The sequence below is a fragment of the Musa acuminata genome, chromosome BXJ3-7, assembly GCF_036884655.1.
Source record: "Musa acuminata AAA Group cultivar baxijiao chromosome BXJ3-7, Cavendish_Baxijiao_AAA, whole genome shotgun sequence".
Classification (NCBI taxonomy): domain Eukaryota; kingdom Viridiplantae; phylum Streptophyta; class Magnoliopsida; order Zingiberales; family Musaceae; genus Musa; species Musa acuminata.
The window spans coordinates 18,524,086-18,539,294 of record NC_088355.1 but is presented as its reverse complement, the minus strand read 5'-3'; positions in this window follow the sequence as shown (position 1 = coordinate 18,539,294).

The following is a 15,209-nucleotide window of genomic DNA, read 5'->3' as shown; positions in this document are numbered from 1 at the left end:
AAAATTGAACTTCCTGAACCTTTTCAAGTAGGGGCTGTAATAGCCAAGTTGCCTTCATCTTGGAAAGGGTATAGGAAGAAGATTTTGCATGACTCCAAGGATATCACTTTGGAGCAAATTCAAAAACATCTTCGAATCGAGGAGGAATCGAGGATGAGAGATAAGAGTGAGAACTCTTTTTGCAATATAAAAGCAAATGTTGTGAATCAGCCTAAGAATTCCAATAAAAGCAAACAAAACAAGGAGAATCATTTTGGCCCCAAAAGGGATAAAAAAAATTTAAGAAGCCACAGAGTGGAGGTTGTTTTGTTTGTAGAAAACCTGGTCATTTTGCTAGGGATTGCAGATTTAAAAAAGGCCAGAAACCAAAAGTCAACTCCGTTGAGGGAGATGATAATATAATCGCTACGGTAAGCGAAGTGAATGTCATATTTGGCAAGGTTTCTGGTATGTGGTACGATACTTGTGCTACCGTCCATGTTTGCTATGATAAGGGACTCTTCAAGACTTATAGAGAAGTCACAGAAGGGCAAGAGATTCAAATGGGAAATGAAGTTCGTTCTGTTAGGATCAAGAGCACTAAGAGGGGGGGGTGAATTAGTGCAGCGGAAAACTTTCTGCGATTAAAACGAAACTGCGTTCGAACGATAAAAACGATTTCTGTGTGAAAGCCGATTCTAGGATTACTTTAACTTAAGATCAAGTAAGATGATGTTAAAGTCAATCTATGAAGGTAGTTTGCAGTTATGATGAAAACCAGAATATAAGCGCAAACTGAAATACGACGTTCGTACGAAGAAACTGATTTACGTCTAAATGCTGATTCGTAAATCACTTGATTAGGCGAGATGCAGTTTAAGCAAGGGTATAAAGGTAGTTTGCAGTTATGGTAGAAATCAAAACGTAAACGCAATATGAAATATGATGATCGTATGAAAAAGCAGATTTACGTCTAAACGCTGATTCAGAAACTGCAAAGCTTGAAACCCGATCGTATATGCGCAGAAAGCAGTAAGCTTCAGAGGAGGTTTGCAGTAAAGATAATATGCTCAAAGTAAATGCAAACTGAGATTTAGAGTGGTTCGGTCAATCTTGACCTACTCCACTTTTGGCTTCCTCCACCGACGAGGTCACCGACGTCAACTAGAGGACTTCCTTCAATAGGCGAAGGCCAACCACCCTTTTACAGTTTCACTCCTTTTGACGGGCTTAGGAGACAACCGTTATAGAATTTTCTCTCATCTCTTTACAACTCAGAACTTGGAAGAACAGAGGGAGAAGAACTTTTGGCCTTTATAATAATTTTGAGCTCTAAGAATCAGAGAAAAGGATCAAGATTTCGGTGTAAGTTCATACCCTTTCAGTGCTAAATGAGTGGGGTATTTATAGGCCCCAACCCAGTTCAAATTTGGAGCTCAAAACTGTCAATTCCTGGAATTTCAGGATCAGGCGGTTGCACCTCCTGACTGGAGCGGTTGCACCGCCTGGCAGAGCTCGAAGACTGAGCCTCGGGCGGTGCTACCTCCTATCAGGGGCGGTTGCACCTCCTGACAGAGCTCAAAGACTGAACTCAGGCGGTTGCACCTCCTGACTGCGGCGGTTGCATCGCTTGGCAGAGCTCGAAGACTGAGCTCAAGCGGTGCCACCTCCTGTCAGGGGAGGTTGCACCGCCCAGTCTCACTCGGAGACTGAGCCCCAAGCGGTGCCACCGCCTGGCTGGAGCGGTTGCACCTCCCAGTCTCGCTCGGAGATTGAGCCCAGGCGGTGCAACCTCCTGCCTTGGCCGGTTCAACCGCCTGGCAGAAATCAGGGTCCGAATGGGTTGATCCATTCAACCCAATTCAGGTTTTTCAGGGGCCCAATTGCCCCAAGATTAAGTTAATGGGATCACCTCCCATTTCCAACTTAATCAATATGCTAACTACGATTTTTCCTAAGACATTTACTGTAACTTGCTCCGGTGCGTCAATTGCTTCTTCCGTTGAGCTTCCGGCGAACTTCCGTCGATCATCTGATGAACCCTCGGTGATGCTCCTGCGGACTTCCGGCAAATTTCTGGACTTGCGACGATTCACTTGGCGAGTTCCGACGAGCTTCTTTGGCAAGCTTATGGACTTCTCGGATTTGTTCCCGCAGAACCTCCGACGATTGTCTAAACTTCCGTTGAACTCTCGAACTCCCAACGTGATCATTGTCTTGACTCCGGCGCAACTCCTGCTGCATGTCTTTCTTCTATCGTAGTTAATCCTGCACACTTAAAACAAAACTTCGATCGAGACAATTAATCCTAAGCAATTAACCAAGTTGTCCGGCATGTCATTGGTCACTCGATGCTTCGTTCGATTCTTCGGCGCATCGTCCTCTCCTGTAGCCTATTGCCCTATCGGTCAGTTGACTCCGCAACTCCGATATCCTTGGCACAATACCCGCTCTTCTTGGCCCGATGCCCGAGTCCACAGCCCGAAGCCTTCTGTCGATACGTCGACCGATCCACCGGCCCGACGTCCAATCTTCTGACATGTTCCTCAAGCACAACATGATTTTCCTGCTTTAATTGTCTCATCCTGATCGAAGCATCCTGCGTCACTCAAAACGTAGATTAAATGATAAACATATATCAAGTGGTTTCATCATCAAAATACGAGATTCAACAATCTCCCCCTTTTTGATGATGACAACTACTTGATGACGGAGTTAACCTTAACTCCCGGAGTTTAAACAAACTCCCCCTATCAATATGCCATATTGATAGAATCTTGAATTCAAACTGAATTCAAGTCATTGCAATATTCATCATGAATACTTGCAACACGTCATCATAAACTTATGCATAAACTTATGCATAACATGTCATGTCATCAACATACTTCTCCCCCTTTGTCATCAACAAAAAGGAGAAGTACCACAATCAAGTGTTTGTGATATTGGTTCAACTCATTGCATGAAAAACATAATATCAAGTTTTATCATCATGCAGTTTTGAAGCCAGAAAATTTAGCAAATGTTACATCATGCTCAGAACATTCAAGCTATCAAGTTTTAGATATGCAAGTTTTACAACATACAAGATAGCACTTTTAGAACATGCAAGCTAGCAATGTTACAATATTTTAGAACTTGCAAGCTAGCAATTTAGAGATGTTCAAGAAGGCAACTCTTGCTTCTTGAAATATGCAAGTTGCAAGCTAGCAAATTTTTACGATATGCAAGTTTTGCTTCTTGAGATAGGCAAGATAGCACTTTTGCAATTTTTGTTTGGCAAGCTTATGATGTTCAAGATAACAAGCTTTTTCTTCTCTTTTGAGAAGTGTCATTTTTGCTTTCTTTGCAAAGTGCAAGCTAGCAAAATGCCAAACTAGCAAGAGATAATGTTTTACATGAGGCAAGCAAACAATTTGGCAAGTGTTACATTTGCATCTTCTCTTTAGAGGAGTGTAATTTTTGCTTTCATCTTGAATTGTGTAAGCTAGCTAGTTTGCCTCTTTTCATGATGTCCACACTAGAAATTCTTGCTCCCCCTTTGTCATTGTCAAAAAGAAGGGAAGACCCTTTTTTCAATTTTCAGATTATGACAAAGGTAAGTATCAATTTTATTTGTGCATCATTATATATTCAAATTAAAACATACACAATTTCAAAAGCCTTATTTTTCATGCACGATACCGAAAAATAAATCAATCATCATTAATGGATATATCATACATGATACTCAAACATTAAAATTTTTAAGCATTTATCAACATGTTGATCATGATACCAAACATTCATTATTTAAAGCATTCATGATACATATCATATGCAATACATCATGTACATCATTGTCATAAGTATTGCATGCATCATTTCAAATTCATGAATATTTCATCATTGCATGCATCTTGCCAAATCATAAAATATACAATCATCATTAATGCATGATTCCTAATCATCATTTATTTTACAACATGATGGTATCAAATTTGTCAAATTACATCCTACCATACATGATCGAAACTTCTTATTTGTATACATCAAAACAAATTAATGAATATTTCATGTATTCTTCTCATCACATAAGGAATATCAAGAAGAATTATTAGGTGATGAGATAAACATTTCATGAATACAAGGAATTGCATAAAAATCATATCATAAGTATTTCATGTATTCATATTATCACATGAAGCATACAAGACAACAATGCAAAGAAATCATGTCATGAAGAATATCAATGTGAAAATTCAGCAAAGATCACATGATACAATCGCAAAGTATGATATAATTATGTGATATATCATGAGATGATAATTTATCATATCAATGAAAGATATCAATGAGGATCAATTCGTGAATACCAAAGATATGATTCATGGTTCATTAAAATTCTTCTTAACAAGTTCACGATCAAGATTCATATAATTCTTAATAAAGCAAATTGATGTACAATCATCACACAAGACATACAAGGCAAAGAAATCTTGTCATTTCTATATTATGAAATATATGATATCAAGGCTCATGATTCATTTGAAAAGATATAGTACAAAGAGTAACTTGAAACATTCTTATCAAGATCACATTATTTTAAAATATTCCAAGTATCAAGATATCAATATGACACTGTATTGAATTCTGAGAAATCAAAAGACAAGTTACATTTCATTTGAAGAACTCATTTTTTGATAAATGTAGGGAGCATAATGAACGATCTTGATTTATAAAGAGCTTTATGTTATAATTATCAAGATCATGATTTTAATAATTATTTTCTTTAGCAAAGAATCACAAAAGCACTTTATTTTTGCATAAGAAATCTCATTGTATTATGATTTTTAAATTCTTTTTCTGCACATGAATCATAGGAGATATGTACGTGAAACAAATCTTTGCAAGCAAAAACACTATCATTCATATTTCAAGATGGAATTTATAAGCAGGAATCATTTCATCAAATCCATTTCAGAAAAATATTTTTCATATAATAAGTGTATGAGAAAATTCGATTGTTAGGATACCAATTGTTAAGGAAATCCGAAAATGAAATTAACACTTTCATGCATTCGGACAAGATTTTGCTATAGATTTTCAAGTTTAATCATGAAGATAAAACATGCTCATGATCATAAAAATTTATGTATCCAAAACATATAATTTCCAACATGTTATTAAGGCATGTAATAGTGTAAAATCATCATGGCAATTAAGTGATTTGAACATTGAATCAAGAAGGTCCGAAAAATAATCTTAACAAGTTCATGCATTCGAGCATATTTTTGCCATACACTCATGAAAATAACACATGCTTATCATCAGCTTAAAATCTCATGCATAAAATTGTTAATCAAAATATTTAATTTCATCATTATGCATTTCTTCAAATCAAACATGATTTTTAATCAAAATCGAGAAATAACAATGGAAATCAACGTAATACACATTATTACTTCTTAACCATGATTTCATATTTTCAATCAAGATCATTTTATTTGTTTATCATAAAATATGTAATATTATCATTTTCGAAATTACTTAGCATGATCATAATTTTTTTTTTAAAACATGTAATTTTTAAGAAAATTAATTCTAAAATAAAAGAGAAAATACATCATGAAAGCATCAAGTAATTTCAAAATAAATTAGGGGGATTTCGATTACCTCATCATTGAAAGCGATTAATGCGTAGTTTGCCACCTTGCCTTTCTTGATTTTCTCCTCGTCTTCAGAGGAGCTCGATTCATCCCACTTTGTTTTCTTCTTCTTTGGCCTCTTCCTTCGTTCAAGTTTATTATTTATTTTAGATTTTTGTTTAATAAACTTATTAAGATTTAGTGTTCGAAGTTCAAGTTCATCATTGTCCTCATCACTTGAGTCATCGCTCAAGTGGTATTCATTTGTCTAGAGTTCCAAATCCTTCCTGTTCTTTGGAATGTGATTTTGTTCATCATGTTCATCATGTGCTTTGTGCACCATTTCATATGTTATCAACGAACCAATTAGTTCTTCAAGTGGTAAGTTGTTTAGGTTTTTAGCTTCTTATATTGTAGTTACTTTTGAATCCCACTTCTTAGAAAGAGAACGCAAAATCTTGTTTACGAGTTCAAAATCCGAAAAACATTTTTCAAGAGCTCTTAAACTATTGACGACATCCGTGAAATGGGTGTACATGTCACCTATAGTCTCACTTGGTTGCATTCGAAAAAGCTCAAAATCATGCAATAAAATGTTAACTTTCAGTCTTTGACTCTATTAGTTCCCTCGTGCGTGATTTCAAGTGTTCGCCAAATGTCAAAAGCCGTTTCGCACATAGAAATCCGATTGAACTCATTTTTGTCCAAAGCGTAAAATAAGGCATTCATAGCCTTTGCGTTTAAAGAAAAATACTTCTTCTCCAAATCCGACCATTCGTTCATCGGTTTAGAGAGAAGTTGAAAACCATTTTTAACGATATTCCATAAATCCAAATTCGTAGAAATCAAGAAAACTGTCATTCGAGTTTTCCAATAAGTGTAGTCCAATCCGTTAAACAACGGTGGATGAAAGACCGATAAACCCTCTTGAAAGCCATGAAGAGCCATTTCGGTGAATTAGTGCAGCGGAAAACTTTCTGCGATTAAAACGAAACTGCGTTCGAATGATAAAAACGATTTCTGTGTGAAAGTCGATTCTAAGATTACTTTAACTTAAGATCAAACAAGATGATGTTAAAGTCAAACTATGAATGTAGTTTGCAGTTATAATGAAAACCAGAATATAAGCGCAAACTGAAATACGACGTTCGTACGAAGAAACTGATTTACGTCTAAATGTTGATTCGTAAATCACTTGATTAGGCGAGATGCAGTTTAAGCAAGGGTATAAAGGCATTTTGCAGTTATGGTAGAAATCAAAACGTAAACGCAATCTGAAATATGATGATCGTACGAAAAAGTAGATTTACGTCTAAACGCTGATTCGGAAAGTGCAAAGCTTGAAACCCGATCGTATATGCGCAGAAAGCAGTAAGCTTCATAGGAGGTTTGCAGTAAAGATAATATGCTCAAAGTAAATGCAAACCGAGATTTAGAGTGGTTCGGTCAATCTTGACCTACTCCAATTTTGGCTTCCTCCACCGACGAGGTCACCGACGTCAACTAGAGGACTTCCTTCAATAGGCGAAGGCCAACCACCCTTTTACAGTTTCACTCCTTTAGACGGGCTTAGGAGACAACCGTTACAGAATTTTCTCTCCTCTCTTTACAACTCAGAACTTGGAAGAACAGAGGGAGAAGAACTTTTGGCCTTTACAACCATTTTGAGCTCTACGAATCACAGAAAAGGTTCAAGATTTCAGTGTAAGTTCATACCCTTTCAGTGCTGAATGAGTGGGGTATTTATAGGCCCCAACCCAGTTCAAATTTGGAGCTCAAAAATGTCCATTCCCGAAATTTCGGGATCAGGCGGTTGCACCTCCTGACTGGAGCGGTTGCACCGCCTGGCAGAGCTCGAATACTGAGCCTATGGGCGGTGCTACCTCCTATCAGGGGTGGTTGCACCTCCTGACAGAGCTCGAAGACTGAGCTCAGGCGATTGCACCTCCTGACTGAGGTGATTGCACCGCCTGGCAGAGCTCGAAGACTGAGCTCAAGCGGTGCCACCTCCTGTCAGGGGAGGTTGCACCGCCCAGTCTCACTCGGAGACTGAGCCCCAAGCGGTGCCACCGCCTAGCTGGAGCGGTTGCACCTCCCAGTCTCGCTCGGAGACTGAGCCCAAGTGATGCAACCTCCTGCCTTGGGCGGTTCAACCGCCTGGCAGAAATCAGGGTCTGAATGGGTTGATCCATTCAGCCCAATTCGGGTTTTTCAAGGGCCCAATTGCCCCAAGATTAAGTTAATGGGATCACCTCCCATTTCCAACTTAATCAATGTGCTAACTACGATTTTTCCTAAGACATTTACTGCAATTTGCTCTGGTGTGTCAATCGCTTCTTCCGACGAGCTTCCGGCGAACTTCCGTCGATCATCCGATAAACCCTCGGTGATGCTCCTACGGACTTCCGGCAAACTCCTGGACTTGCGATGATTCACTTGGCGAGTTCCGACGAGCTTCTTTGGCAAGCTTATGGACTTCTCGGATTTGTTCCCGCAGAACCTCCGACGACTATCCGAACTTCCGTCGAACTCTCGAACTCCCAACGTGATCATTATCTTGACTCCGGCGTAACTCCTGCTGCATGTCTTTCTTCCATCGTAGTTAATCCTGCACACTTAAAACAAAACTTCGATCGAGACAATTAATCCTAAGCAATTAACCAAGTTGTCTGGCATGTTATTGGTCCCTCAACGCTTCATCCGATTCTTCGGTGCATCGTCCTCTCCTGCAGCCTATTGCCCAATCGGCCAGTTGACTCCACAACTCCGATATCCTTGGCACAATACCCGCTCTTCTTGGCCCGATGCCCGAGTCCACGGCTGTAATATCCCTCACTTTTGAAAATTATTAATAAAGATTTATTTATAAATCGGAGGACCTATATGTAAATATGGAAATTTCAAGGACTAAATTGTTAAGTTGTAAAAAGAAGAAAATAAAGAAAACCGAAAATTTCGGTTTTATCCCACTGCCTCCCACGCTCTCTCTGTTTCTTCGAGAAACAGAGAGAAGCGGTGGGGCGTGGGGAGAAGAAGAAGAGAAGTAGAGGGAGAAGAGAAGAAGAGGGAAAAGAAGAGAGGAGGAAGAGGGAGAAGAGAAGAAAAGAAGAAGAAGAAGAAGAGAGGGAAGATGGAGAGGAGAGGGAGAGGCAGCAGCAGCAGCTAGGGCTGCTGCACCTCTGTTTCCCGCAGGTGGAAACAGAGGAGAGGATGTGTGGGGCGTTGGGGAGAAGGGAAGAAGAAGAAGAAGAAGAAGAAGAAGAAGAAGAAGAAGAAGAAGAAGAAGAAGAAGAAGAAGAAGAAGAAGAAGAGAGGAGGATAGCTGCGGCAAGGCTGCAGCGAGGAGGTGTGTGGCGTTGGGGAGGAAAAAAGGAAGAGGAGAAGAAGAGAAGGAGAAGAAGAGGGAAAAGAGAGGGAAGAGGGAGAGGAGCGAGAGGTGGCAGCAGCTAGGGCTGCAGCACCTCTGTTTCCTGCAGGTGGAAACAGAGGAGAGGTGTGGGGCGTTCGAAGAGGAGAAGAAGAAGAAGAGGAAAAGAAGAGGAAGAGGAAGCAGGAGAAGAGGTTGTGATACCTCTGTTTCCTGCAGAGGAAACAGAGGAGGTAAGTAGAAGAGGAGAAGAAGAAGAGAAGGGAAAGGAGGAGCTGCGGCTGCGGCGGTGGAAGCTGCAGCTGGAAGAGAAGGAGAGGAAGAGATGGTGAGGAAGAAGAGAAGAAGTAGAAGCGGGTGAAGAGGCGGCACCTTTGTTTCCTGCAGGAGGAAACAGAGGAAAGGAGGTGCTGTTCGTCGGGGAGAAGAAGGGGAGGAAGGAGAAGAAGAGAAGAAGAAGAAAGGAAGGAGGAGGAAGAGGAGAAGGGAAAGAAGTAGCTGCGGCTGCGGCTGTGGCAGCTGCAGCTGTGGCAGGGAAAGAGGAAGAGGAAGGAAGAAGGGAAGGGGAGGAAGAAGAGAAGGGGAAGAGAAGGGGCTGTGGCTGCTGCGATGGCAGCTGCAGTTGGAAGAGAAGAAGGAGAGGAAGATGAGCAGGGGAGGAAGAAGAGGTTGTGGCCGCGGCTGCGACTGCAACCGTGCAGCTGGGAAAGAAGAGAAGGAAAGAAAGAAGAAGAGAAAGGAAAAGGGAAGAAGAGAGGAAGAGGAGAAGGAGAGGCAGCTGTGGCAGTGGCAGCTGCAGCTGGAAGAGAAGGAGAGGAAATAGAGCAGGGGAGAAAGAAAAGGTTGCGGCTGTGGTGGCTGCGGCCATGGTTGCGACTGCGACTGCGACTGCGACAGTTGCAGCTGGGAAAGAAAAGAAAGGAAAGGGGGAAAAAGGGGCTGCGGAAGGGATTGCGGTCAAAGCGGCTGCGACTGCGTATGCAGCAGCTGTGTCTGCGAAAGAAGAGGAGGAAGGAAGGTAGTGCGGTGGAAGGGGCTGCGATTGTGGCAGCGGTAGCGGCGGCGGCTGTGGCAGCTACGTTTGGGAAAGAAAAAGAAGGAATGAGAGTAATAGAGAGCAGGTGACTGTGCCTCGATGTTCGACACGTGGTGTAGTTGCGAAGAAAGGAAGAAAACGGGAGCACAAAACGAAACAGAGAGAGGACACGGAGGAAAAGTAGAAGGATTTGGGCTAGCACCTTCTTTGGATCTTCGGATCGAAATCTTTGAAAGGCAAGTTCCCTGATCGTTTCTCCTATAATTGCTCTGATATTTCTTATTGCAAGTGTTCTGATCTTTCACATTGCAAGCTTTCTAATCTTTCCTATTGCAAGTGTCCTGATCTTTCCTTACCGCAATTTTACCGTTACATTTGTTTTGAATATGAGGAACTTTGAATTGTTCTAGCCTTTCATTTGATATATCTCCTGTTTAGACGTAACGATTTGAATCTATGCAACTTCTGATATTCTGACCCTTCTACTTTGTTATGGCTATAACTTCATGTATTGACCTCTGATTTGGACAAAACTTATTTGATCAGAATATAGACTCATAAACCTTTGTTTTGATAGCTTATTTTAAGAATTCGGAGTAAGTTTGTCTGCCCAAACTTCTATTTCAAATGAGCTTACAGATTCTGCAAAACAGGGATCATAATTTCTGACCTTTTGATACTGAACTGCTTATAAGTCCCTGTTGCAAACATTGATTTACTCAAAGCTTATTTCATTGGAAACCAGACTCATAGATCTTTCTTTTGATATATGGATTGAAAGATTTGGAATCCAAACACCTGCCCAGTTACTTGTTGAATCTGACATTATGAATTCTGCCAAACAAAGATTTTATCTACGACCCTTGTTTACCAAATTATTTGTAACTCTCTCTATTGGACAGTTCAATTCATATGAAGCCTGTCTTATCTTAAAGTATAATCCAATAATATATTTTTGAGTCAATTGGAGCACGATTGATAGTTTGAATCATTTGTTCAATGTGCCTCTTGTATTCTGCCAGAAATCGAGCTTTGGTCGATTTCTAATATTCTGGTTTCATTCCTTTGGAAATTGATATCCTTTAGCTTTTTTATTCAATTGAGCTTTATAATACTGCTCTGAATTCTTGTATGCTCTTGTCCTTAAAGTTATTTGCATTCTTGAAAACTATTGTGTAACGTTTAAGCTATATCGTATTGACTTCTATAGGCACATGTATAACCCATGATTCCGCATTTGCTTTCGATGTGTGCCTATTCTAGTTTCATTCCTTTGGATATTGAATTCTTCGAACCTTCTTATTTGAATTGAGCTAAATATGATTGCTTGGATTCCCTATATACTCTTGCTTCCATTTCATTCCTAATATGAATACATTTGTGAGAGATTTGTTCCTTGCAGCATATTGTCTTGAAAAGGCACATGTACGTTTTGTTGTTCCGCGTGTACTTCCGATATATGCTACTTATTGTTAAAACTGCCCTCTTGTACTCTGGTGTGTGGGATTGTCTGGACCTTTGCTAGAAATGGTAAAGGGTATGCGCTTATTGCCCGCTATGTGGGATATTCTGGACCTTTGCCAGAAATGGTAAAGGGTATGTGCTTAGAGCCTGCGATGCTCTGCCGGCCCCCTTTGACTTCACCTAGACGTGGGTGGATGGAGCTCCCAGACGTGGGAGACTTTTGTCAGGTGGTCATTCAGAAATGGATGAATCACATTCTGACTGAGATCCCACTACACCTTCTGTATGTTTGATATGATATCCAGAGCTTTGGTTATGTGTTTCTGTACATGCTTTGGATAAGATTGATATGTTTGCAACGTCAAAGATGACGTTTGAGCTTCTGTACGGTATTTGTTATTGATATGCTCTGAAATGTTTCATCCACTGTTGATATGTTTCGAAATGTTCCATATGTCGTTGATATGCTCCGGAACATTTCATACGCCATTGATATGCTCCAATTACTCTGTGCTCCATTTGCTATGAACTGATATGTTCTGAATTGTCCTATCTGCCATTGATATGCTCCAATTACTCTATGCTCCATTTGCTATGAACTGATATGTTCTGAATTGTCCTATCTGCCATTGATATGCTCCAATTACTCTATGCTTCATTTGCTATGAACTGATATGTTCTGAAATGTCCTATCTGCCATTGATATGCTTCAATTACTCTATGCTCCATTTGTTATGAATCAAATATGTTTTGAATGACATGATACATATGATTTTGTATCTAATGAGATGGTATCCTTGAGAATTCTTGTATTCTGCCTTACATTATGATACCTTACTCGTTTGATACCATTCCTTTTGTTCTGAATATGTTTTGTCACTTGCTGAGCTGTTTTTGGCTCACTCCGTTGTTATATAAATCTTTCAGGTCAGCGTGTCACTCTTCGAGATGTTTGATTTGGGCTGAGGCAGTGGATAGCTATTCAGAATTATGGGCAAGTCTCGTTGGTTGTTATGCTATTGTTGTATAAGCATATTTTGTATATAATGAATTGTTTTGATGATCGAAATGGATATACTGTGTAAAAGTGTTAGAAGATCTCTCTTATTTGGAATTTCGGAATGTTAAGTCTAATTTATGACGATATGAACTTGTGGTGAATAGTTGGAGTTCTGATTGTATAATTTATTTAGCTTGTGGATTTATAAATGTTGTTCATGTTTGTCAAGTTGGCTTGGGTTGCCATAAATGTGAATTATCGAGTGATGTGATATATGATTTTAAAATGCACAGGTTTTATGGATGTGAATTTGATTGAATGTTTTTCAGTGTCCTCAAACGTTAGTTTGGATCCTGGATTGGTTTGTGTTGAAATTTTTTTTTTAAATATTGTCGATATTTTGAGGGGCGTGATAACGGCCCGAAGCCTTCTGTCGATACGTCGATCGATCCACCGGCCCAACGTCCAATCTTCTGACATGTTCCTCCGACACAACATGATTTTCCTGCTTTAATTGTCTCATCCTGATCGAAGCATCCTGCGTCACTCAAAATGCAGATTAAATCATAAACATAAACATATATCAAGTGGTTTCATCATCAAAATACGAGATTCAACACATTCTAAGGTGATTGGTAAGGGAAATGTGGAACTCACTTTCACTTCAGGTAAGAAAGTCACTCTTACTAATGTTCTTCATGTACCGGATATGAGTAGAAATTTAGTGAGTGGGAATCTCCTTAGCAAACTTGAAATTAAATATGTATTTGAATCCGGGAAGTTAATTCTATTTCGTAATGAAACTTTTGTTGGAAAAGGCTTTTCCGCTGAGGGAATGGTCAAATTATCTATTGTTGACAATGATTCTAAAGTTAATAAAGATGTTGCTTCTATTTATATTGTTAATTCTTATTCATTATGGCATGATAGATTAGCACATATTGGAATTAGCATGATTAGAAGAATGGTTAAGTGTGGCTTAATAAATTGTCATTTTGATGATCTTAATAAATGTGAAATTTGTGTTAAATCAAAGATGATGAAGAAACCCTTCAAAAGTGTTGAAAGATATACTAATTTGTTAGATTTAATACATTCTGATATATGTGAATTAAATGGTATATTAACGAGAGGAGGTAATAGATATTTTATTACTTTTATAGATGATATGTCTAGATTCACATATGTGTACTTATTGAAACATAAAAATGATGCTTTTAATGCTTTTAAGGCATATAAAGCAGAAGTTGAAAATAAATTGGGGAAGAAAATTAAAGCTTTAAGAAGTGATAGAGGAGGAGAATACTTTCCTAATGAATTTAACTTGTTTTGTGAACAACATGGCATAATTCATGAATGTTCAGCACCTAAAACACTTGAGCAAAATGGATTAGCAGAAAGAAAAAAATAGAACTTATCTAGAGATGATTAATGCTATGTTGTTGCATGCTAAATTATCTTATAATTTGTGGGGAGAAACTTTATTGGCTGCATGTCATATCTTAAATAGAATTCCCTCTAAAAAGAATAAGATCTCTCCATATGAGTTATGGAAAGGAAGACGACCTAACATTGGTTATTTTAAAGTGTGGGGGTGTCTTGCATATTGTAAGAATAATGATCCTCAAAGGATAAAATTGGGACATAGAGGAATCAAATATGCATTTATAGGTTATGCCTCAAATAGCAAAGCATATAGACTTCTTAATTTGGAGTCTAATATCATAATAGAATTTCTAGATATGGAGTTCTTTGAATATTTATTGACTTCTAGTAATAATGTTCATCCTCCAACTAGTGAAGAGTCACTAGTGAAGAAATCTCAAAAGGTTGGTGAGCAACCTAAAATTCCTTTGATTGGACATCAATCAAGTTCACAAGAGGTTGGAGAGCAATCTTATGAATTAAGGAGAAGTACTCGTGTACGAAAAGCAAAAACATTAAGATCGGATGAGATTGATTCTCAAAGTATTTCTTTTTACCTTGTAGAAGGAACTAATAAGAGAGTATTAAAAACAATTCCTCTTGTTTTACAAGTGGAAGATGATCCTAAAACATTTAAAGAAGCTATGGCTTCTCGAGATGCTGCTTTTTGGAAAGATGCTATTAATGATGAGATGAATTCTATTATGTCAAACCATACTTGGGAACTTGTCGATTTATCTTTTGCCTCAAAACCTATTAGTTGTAGATGGATATTTTGTAGGAAGTATCATACAAATGGTACTCTCCAAACATTCAAAGCAAGGTTAGTTGCTAAAGGATTTCGACAAAAGTAAGAAATAGATTATTTTGACACATATGCTCCTGTGGCTAGGATCACATCTATTAGAATTATTTTTGCTTTAGCATCAATTTTTGATCTTTATGTTCATCAAATGGATGTCAAAACGGCATTTCTAAATGGAGACCTCGATGAGGAGGTATATATGGAACAACCTGAAGGTTTTGTTCTATCGGGAAATGAACATAAAGTGTGTAAACTTATTAAGTCATTGTATGGTTTAAAGCAGACTCCAAAACAATGGCATGAGAAATTTGATGTAATAATTCTTTCTAATGGATTTGTTCATAATATTGCAGATAAATGTGTTTATCTCAAAACTTGTGATGACTATATGGTGATAGTTTGTCTTTATGTTGATGATATGCTAATAGTGAGCAACAACATAAAAGGTATTGTAGAAACAAAGAGGTTTCTATCTTCAACATTTAAGATGAAAGATCTTGGGCAAG